General features: G+C 47.3%; 1 pseudogene; it reads left to right on the forward strand.

Annotated features, from left to right (window-relative positions):
* Nucleotides 1–7,869: 7,869 nt before the first annotated feature.
* On the forward strand, nt 7,870–8,367 carry LOC102850666 (annotated as a pseudogene).
* The last annotated feature ends 1,053 nt before the right edge of the window (nt 8,368–9,420 follow it).

Genomic DNA, 9,420 nt, shown 5'->3' on the forward strand with positions numbered 1-9,420 from the left:
AATCTTAGAAGTATATATACAAAAATAAAATGGTTTTTAAAAACTAAAAAAAAAAAAATTAAATTGCTTTATACATTTCCCTTTGTGGTGGGGGAGGGGAAGAAAACTGCTGTTGTTGACTGACGTTGAATGAAGATTGACTCATAGCAACTGTATAAACAAAAGACCTAATGCCTTTTCACAGCTATCTTTGCGTCTCTAAGCTCATAGAGTTTCCAGAGGTATGTGGTTTAGGAAGTGGATGCCGCTCCTGCTTCCCAACATGAATCAATCTGGAAGCTCCTCCAACCATTGCAGATAATGGGTCACCATCCCTTTCTCCAATGAAATGAAATTGTTGCTTCAACTTAAAGTGATGGGAAGGAAATAATGTTTCAGATTATAGTGAATTTAAGGCAGCTCCCCCTCTAGGAGCTCTGGTGGCCTGGTGGGTAAGGAGTTGCAATGCTAACTCAATGGCAGGTGGTTTGAGTCCCCCAGGAGTCTCCTGTTGATTTACAGCCTCTGAACCCCCACTGGAGAGTCAGCTATGAGAAGACTTCAACTTGATGACACACAACATCAGATTGTCATGGGAAAGAAAACATTAGATGAGGGAGGGAGAAGATTTTGTTTCTACTGTCCAGTGTATCGTCTATACATTGCTAATTTATACTCATTGCCTGAAACGTGTCCCTCCTAAAAACACTTTATATGTAACACTATGATGTGGAAGCCTTCTAATAATTGCCTCATGATCTGAAAAACCAGATCATTTAATTCACACACCACAGACTGTCATGAGAACACAAAGGTCTGTCCTAGGGACAGTGAAACCAGGCTGCTCCTTGGAGGCAAGAATTTTGAAGCTTCATCTCCCATATTTTGTGCATGTTGCCAGGACCAGTCCTTGGAGAAGGATATCATGCTTGGAAGGGTGGGTGGAAGGTCAGCACAAGGAAAGGAAGAGCCTGGGTGAGATGGATTGACACAACGTCTGCTCCAATTGGGGCAGCAATGTTGGAAACAGTGAGGTTGGCTCAGGATAGGGTGAGGTGCAGAGCCATTGCTCATAGAGTCTCTGTGAGTTGAAGTCAATCCCACAGCACATAGCAACAAGGGTGAAGAGATATCATATTCCACCTGTGGCGAAATGTTGGGGAGGAAGGGAGTGCCTCTGGCCAGGATGAGTCGCCTGAGCTCCAGACAGGTGCAAGCCTCCCAACGTCCTTTAACGTGGGGTAGAGAAAGCTCCCCTGTGTTTGGCTGTACCGGCTTGAGAAAGCTCGCCACCTGGGAAGACGGCTGCCACATCTGTTGAGTTAGGAGTGGTCCACATGAGGCTGAAGTTCCCCCAAGCAATTCACATGTCCCACATCTGTAAGCCCACCCTATCCTGTTTTCCTGTGTATATAACTACACTGTTTATCTCAATAAAGTATAGCTGGATTGACTCTCTGATCCTCTCCCAGAGTGGTATATCTCTGTCATGCTTACTCCCATCAGGGTGTCACTGTTAAGTTGCCGGCAAACTGACAGCAGCATCCACTATATTCCTGATGGAAGGAGAGTTTCACTGGGGTACGGTCTGTAACCTCTTTTATCTCTAACAAGAGTAAAGTGGGTAGAGAAGGGGAACCTCAGTTCCATCAACAAAGAATTGCCAAGAGAGGGTGCATCTTTTTGGACATGGCCCCCTGCACTAGGGAGTAAGTCCCTTGACAGCAGGGAAGGCCAGGACACACGGAGATCTTCAAGGAATGAATGCTGGGCCTGCAGATGCTGAAGGCAACAGGGACCTTCCTCCAGAACCAGCAGAGAGAGAGAGAAGGCCTTCACCAGGAACCGACAACCAAACCTCCAGACGGCTGCCGTGAGGGACCATCTCACTAACTATGACACATAACGACCCTGTGAACAACAGAACTGAATTCTGCGCTGGCCTGCGTCAGCCTCATCATCTCTGTTAAACTCGAGCCCACTGACCCAGTCACTGTATCCGTCTTCCTTGTTGAGGGTCTTCCTTTCTTTCTCTGACCCACCCCACCTTTCCCAGCATGATGTCTTTCCCCCCCCCCGGACTGGCCACTCCTGACACCATGCCCAAGGTAGGAGAACAAAGTTCTGCTTGTTAAAGCCACCCTTTTGTGGTATTTCTGTTCACGCAGCTCTAGAAAACTAAGACAGGCACCTCTGGGTGAACTTGGATCATCAAGCAGCCCTGTGTCCAGCATTTAGAGCACCTGGGGACTCCACAAGAGGGGTTGCCTGCTGCAGGATCAAAGAAACGGGATGAGGGAGCATGATCAGGTGGTGTATTTAGTTTACTTTATTTTTTATACTAGTTTATTTACAAAATATTGTTTTTCACACCAGGACATTCCCATTTCTATTTCCCTCGCCTCCATCAAATTGTACAACCCCAAGATTAATCCTTGCCGTCCCTGCACTTTTTTACCTCTCTGCTTCCACCTTCCCCACCCCTTGGATCCCCATACTCTTTCTACAATAATGGTTTTATACAGTATTTGTCCTTTTATGACTGAGTTAGTTCACTCAGCATAATGCTCTTCAGTCCCTCTCAAGTTAGGTAATAATTTTATACTGGATTACATACAAAGTTTTTTTAAAGTTCATCTACATTGTTTTTCACACCGGACCTTTCCCCTTTCCTTTACCTATCCCTCTCTGCACCCGTCAAATTTTGTGACCCTATGTTTAAGCACCCCCTCTCCTTGGATCCTCATACTCAGGTGGGGTATTTAAACATGGGCTGGGAGGGCCCCTCGGGTGTGGTGACATTTAGGGTGAGAGCCAAGTCAAGGAGAAGCAGCTGGCCTTGTGAGAAGACAGAACCAAGCAGAGGAACAGAAAGTTCCAGGAGGGAATGGAGAGTGCAGTCAGCTAAGAAAAAAAAAAAACACACCACCACCACCAAAACTCCCCAAAACTTTCGTTCCCAGAAAGGCCAGTGCAGCTGGCAGCGAGGGCGTGAGGCGAAGCTGCGGGACCCCATCACGCATGTGTTCCTCCTTGGTTGAAGTCCTCCTCCACCGAAGGACGTTTTAGTCATTTCCGCCTCTGGAGCTTTGTGGAAAGTCCTGCAGTGAACGTTGATCTTTAGACTCTGTGCGTCTTGCAGTGCCTGAGAATTAAGACAGGCAAGAAGGACCGTGGGAGCTCTGGAGGCCTAGTGTTAAGGAGTTGTGCTGTCAGCCCAAAGGCACGTGGTTCAAATCTACGGGCTGCTCCCAGGGAGAAAGACAGGCAATCTCCTCCCATGCTATTTAACACCTTGGACCTGCTGGAGAGTCAGCCATGAGTGGTTCTGACTCCATGGTACACATCAGCAACAAGGACGAAGGAGAGGGAGCTGGGAGCTGGGGGGCTCTGACACTGAAAGGCTACAGGTGGTAGAGGTGGCTCTCAAGAGCCTCAAAGTGGAAAAGAGTGGTCTGAGAGAATCTAGGCAGCTCTTCCTCCAGGAAGCCCTCCTGGACTGCACCAGGCTGTCCTCAGTTCATTCAGCTCTGTTTACTCTAGGTTGTAAGGGCAAAGGCAATCAGTCACTGCTGTCACCAGCAGCGCCCAGCACAGGCTGGGGCACACGGCAGGTGCTCAGGTTGTCTTACCTCCGCTAGGAAGCCCCGCCTCCCTTCCCTCCATCTACAGCCCACACCTCTTCCTGGGCCTAGCCTTAAGGGTTCCAGGGCCCCCCACCTGGGCATCCACGCTGGCTTCAGCCCAGCCTCTTTTATCTCAGCCTCAAAGGACCGTCTGGGCGGACTTGGGGCTCCAGACGCCAGGACTGAGCTGCAGGCCCCGAGGTGAGGCTCTGAAGTGGTCAGGTCATGTGGGTCCAGGCCTGGCCTCAGGTCAGGGCACCCTGGGGAAGGCTCAGAGGACACCCAGGATCCCAAGGTGTGGGGGTGAAGGTCAGGGAGAGAGGAAGCCAGGCAGGGCATGGAGCCAGCCAAGGGGTCATCCAATAACACAGCTTCTGGTCTGGATAGATTCATTTGGCAACATATGCTGAGCTTATTAAGACAATAACACAATTATTTGTTCGAATGGGAAATTCCATTGCCATCACATCCTTTTCGGCTCCTAGTGACCCTGAAAGACAGAGTAAAACTGCCTCATAGGTTCCAAGACTATACTTTTTTATAAAAAGCACATTGTTGACTGTTTTCACATCATTTTCACATTGAGTGGCCAGTGGATTTGAACTACTTACCTTTCAGTTAACAACTGCATGCTTAACCCCAGTACCACCGAGTTTCCTTCTATACAACAAGACATTCACCAACTCAATACTTAATTCAACTTTAATTTAATTTAAATTTAACTCAACTGTATAATGCAGGGTTATTGATGGTCTTCTTCATGGTTGTTTCTGTTATACAGTCAGAACCAGCTTACAATTGACCTGTCAGAGGGTCTTCAGATGTAGGAAATTACACGAGAGGACATTGCACATCTCCCGCCTATGGTGGATTCGAACTCTGGGCCTTTGGGTCGGCAGTACAGCTCCTTACCACTAAGACACCAGAGCCCCCTGAAGCTCTTTCGTTGCTATGTGCCTTTGACTCGGAACTAACTCACCACTGACCCTCCAGCAGGTTTTCAGAGGCTGTAAATCGCACAAGAGGCGATTCTCCCTCTTTCTCCCAGGAAGCAACTGGTGGATTTGAACTGCATAGCTTTACATTGGCAGGGCAATCACTTACCAGTAAACCACCAGAGAGCTCTTTAAAGCTCTCTCTGTTGTTGTTGGATTTTGTTAGGTACAATTGAGTCATGTGCTGGAGAGAAGTATTAAATACCCCACGCACTGCCCAAAAAAGTTCTTTTAATCCCACCAATGACAGTGCCCTCCCCCCGTCCTTCTCACTGTCATAAACCCAGCATCCCTTAAATAAAAAGGCCCCCTTTCCCTCCCTCTCATTCCTGGTAACAATGAATAACACTTGATTTCTGTGCCAAGACAAAAATTCACTATCCTCATGTCAATTCTGACTCATAGTCATCCTACAGGATAGAGTAGAACTGCTCCTTAGGGTTTCCAAGCCCCAGTGGCATAGTGCATTACAGGTTGAATTGCTAACCTGCAGGTCAGTAGTTCAACTCCACCAGGCACTCTGTGGAAGGAGCATGAGGCAGTCTGCTCCTGTAAAGATTTCTAGTCTTGGAAATCCAGTGAAGGGTCACCATGAATCTGAACCAAGTTGAACAGTGGGCGTAGTTTGTAGCTGAGATTTCTCTGGAAGCAGATTGCCACATTTTTCTCCCCTGAAGTGGCTGGTGGGTTCAAAGCGACTCAGCACTTAACCCTCCAGGGCACCTGGAGGCTCTGTCTACCCTGGACCCTGGTGGTACAGTCCCCTAGAGAGTTGTGCTACTAACTCTACAATTGCACCACCACAACTGCAGTTCGAAGCCACCAGCCTCCCCTTGAAAAGAAGATGGACAATTTCCTCCTGTGCCATTTACAGCCTCAGAAACTCAAAGGAGGGCCGGTTATGAGTTGGGTCTGATTCAATGGCTGCGAGCTTGAAATGTATTAATGTATTTGTTTATTTCACTTCATTGAGATCATACAGTATTTGTCCTTTGTCAGCAAACTCGTTTCACTCATCATGATGTTTCCAGGGTTCGCCTGTGGTGTGGCCTGCTTCAGGACATCATTTCTCTCCCTGGCTGCGTAGTGTTCCACTGTGTGTTTTGTAAATACATCTTGAGTTGGTTCATTCATTCCTTGATGGACATTTCTGTTGTTTCCACCTTTCAGCCATTGTGAAAAGCACAGCAGGGAATACTGGTGTTGGGGCGCTGTGTATTTGCAATGCCTGAGAATTAAGACTTGTCTGAAATGTATTGCATAGTGTATTGAATATTGAGCTAGTAACCAGAAGGTCGGCAGTTCAAATCCACCAACCACTCTAAGGAAGAAAGATGGGCAGTCTCCTCTTTTAAAGGTTGACAGCCTTGGAGGGTGACAATGAATTGGAATCAACTCTAAAGCAGTGGATTTTTGTTTGGAAGGAGGACTGAGGAGAGGGAGCTGAGGGTCTGCCATTGATGGTGGCTAATGGGGGTAGGTGTGTCAGAGTCAGAGAGACTGGCTCAGAATAGGGAAGGCTTCAGAGCTGTTGTACATAGGGTCACCATGAGTCACAGGCGACTCGACGATACATAACAACAACAAGAAGCAGGGTAGCAGGTGGCAAAATGTGACTCTGGAGCCTCAGGGCTCAGGATTTCGCTCTCCAGTGCACTGTTATTTTTATCCAGCATCACTCTAATTCCACCCAAAGGGCATCTGGCTGGACGGATGAGATGCACTCACGGAAGGATGTGAGGTTGTCATGGCAACCGTATCTCTGGTGCTCTGGGCTGGGGATGGGATTTGGCATCTAACTTTGCTGCCCAATCCATTGTTACTCACAGCAGCCCTGTGAACAGAGTTGAACTACCTGCCCCCTAGGGTCCCCAGGCCGTCATCTTTAAAGAAGCAAATTACCTTGTGTCTTTCTCCTACAGGGCAGCTGGTGGGTTTGCACTGTTAATCTTTCACATAGTCCCCCCAACTCTTAATACACTACACCAACGGGGCTCTTTTCCCCAGTATGTACTATCAAAACCCAAGCAGCTGCCATGGTGTTCTTTCTGACTCAAGGTGACCCTAAATTTCTGAGTCTATATATCTTTACAGAAGGGCATTGCCTCATCTTTCTCCTTTGGAGAAGCTGATGAATTTGGACAATTAAGCTGGCATCTGAGTGTTGGTGTTAGCAATGTTGTTGTTGTTAAGTGACATCAAGTCCAGTACGACTCATAGCGACCTTATGAACAAAAGATCTGAACCCTGTTCTATCCTGCGCCGTCCCCACACTTCCTGGCACGCAAGAGCCCATTGCAGCAGTCACCGTGTCAACCCACATAGTTGAGGGTCTTCCTCTCCTTCACCAACCCTCCAACCTTCCCAGCATCATGTCCTTCTCCAAGGAATAGCTTTAACCTCTTAGCAACATGCCCAAAGTATGTGAGGCAAAGCCTCATCATTCTTGCCTCCAAAGAGCACTCTGGCTGCACCTCCTGTAAGACATACTTGTTTGTTGTTCTGGCCATCCGTGTGTGCTGTTCAGTGCTCTTCACCAAGACCACAGCTCAAAGGTGTCAATTCTTTTCTGGTCACTCTTATTCATTATCCAGCTCTCGGATGTATACCAAGTAATCAGAAAGACTTAGGGCCTGAATCAGACCCACCTTAGTCCTCAAGCTGACATCATTGTTTGTTGTTGTTGTTACGTGCCATCGAGTCGTTTGTGACTCATAGCGACCCTATGTACAACAGCCCTAAACTCTGCTCTATCCTGTGCCAATCGCACTGCCTCTGACACACCCATCCCGATTACCCCAGTCACTGAGTCAATCCACCTCATAGAGGGTCTTCCCCTCCTGCACTGTCCCTCTACTCTACCCAGCATGATGTCCCTCTCTAAAGACCTGTCTCTCCTTACAACATGTCCAAAGTATGTCAGACGAAGCCCCAGAATCCTTGCCTCCAAGGAGCAGCCTGGTTTAACCCTCTCTAGGATGAATCTGTTTGTTTTCTTGGCAGTTCATGGTACATTACTTCTCAATAATTTGGAGAGGTCCCTAACTGCAGATTTTTTGCAGTGCAATATGGCACCAATTGTGGATCCAAGCAAGATGAAGCTGTGGGCAGTTTCAATCTCCTCTCCTTCCATCATGAAGCTATCAGTCCCATGGTAAGAATCCTTGGTTTTGTGCCAGCATTAGATGGTCAGAAAAGGCATCCATGTATTCATTTTAAAAACATGAACTGCCTTTCCAGTCTAGGCTCCGGACCCATCCAACGTCGAGATGTTGATGCCCAAGAAGAACCGGATTGCCATATATGAACTCCTTTTTAAGGAGGGGATGATAGTGGCCAAGAAGGATGTCCACATGCCAAAGCACCCCGAACTGTCAGATAAAAACGTGCCCAATCTTCATGTCATGAAGGCCATGCAGAGTCTCAAGTCACGAGGTTATGTGAAGGAACAGTTCGCCTGGAGACATTTCTACTAGTACCATATTAATGAGGGTATCCAATATCTACGTGATTACCTTCATCTGCCTCCTGAAATTGTTCCTGCCACCTTGCGCCGCAGCCGTCCTGAGACTGGCAGGCCACGACCGAAAGGTCTGGAAGGTGAACGACCTGCAAGATTGACTCGGGGGGAGGCTGACAGAGACACGTACAGACGGAGTGCAGTGCCTCCTGGTGCCGACAAGAAAGCCGAGGCTGGGGCTGGGTCAGCAACTGAATTCCAGTTTAGAGGCGGATTTGGTCGTGGACGTGGTCAGCCACCTCAGTAAAGTTGGAGGGAATTGTTTTGTGTTGAATAAACATGTAGCCAGAAAAACTTAAAACAAAAAAAAAAAAACACCATGAACTGTGCTAGGGCCAGAGATAGAACTGTAAATAAACGCAAAGCCCGGGTACCTCAGTGCTTGTATTCTACTGGTAGAAGGGAGATGGATAAGAAATATACAGGGAAGTTCTGGTGGCCTAGTGGCAAGAAGCTGCACTGCAATCCCAGAGGTACATGGTTCGAATCCACCAGATGCTCTACCAGAGAAGGAGGAACAATCGCCTCCTGTACCAGTCAGATCCGATTTGGCAGTACACTCACACAAAATTAAAAAAAAAAAATTAAAAAAAAGAAATATACATATATATGAAATAACTTAGAGGAGCAATGATTTTAAAAATGACTACATAACTTGTGGGATTCTGCAGAGCTTTATCCTGAGTGAACTAACTCAGTCCCATAAAAAAATACTGTATGAGACCATTCTTATAGAAATGGAAAGATAACTAGTAAAACATGTATGAGGATCCGGGGGCAGGGAAGGGACAGACGGGTGAGGATAAGCAGGGGAGAAACCATAGGCTCTCACAATTTGAAGGATAGAGGGAGGGGTAGAGAAAGGAAAGAAGAAAAATCTAGCAGAGATCTGGCAAGACAGGGCAGTGGTGGGCATAGCTCAGTATTAACAAATTTTATAAAATCTGACTCAGAATGGTTGTATGAAAACACAGTGTGAATGAACTATAGTGTGAAACACAATGTATACAACAAACTTTGTAAGCCAATCTATATAAAATAATACTTTTTCTTCTGTGTGTGTGTGTTGGGGGGTGTGGGTGTGGGTACCATCAAATTGGATCTGACTGGTACAAGAGGAGATTGCCCCTCCTCCAGCAGAGCATCTGGTGGATTTGAACTGTGTGCCTCTGGGATTGCAATGCAGCTTCTTGCCATTAGACCACCAGAGCTAGGAAGGAAGGAAGGAGGGAGGGAGGGAGGGAGGGAAAGAGAGAGTGAGAGAGAGGAAGGAAGGAAGGAAGGAAGGAAGGAAGGAAGG

The sequence above is a fragment of the Elephantulus edwardii genome, unplaced genomic scaffold, assembly GCF_000299155.1.
Source record: "Elephantulus edwardii isolate Elephantulus edwardi_28Jun2011 unplaced genomic scaffold, EleEdw1.0 scaffold00236, whole genome shotgun sequence".
NCBI lineage: Eukaryota > Metazoa > Chordata > Mammalia > Macroscelidea > Macroscelididae > Elephantulus > Elephantulus edwardii.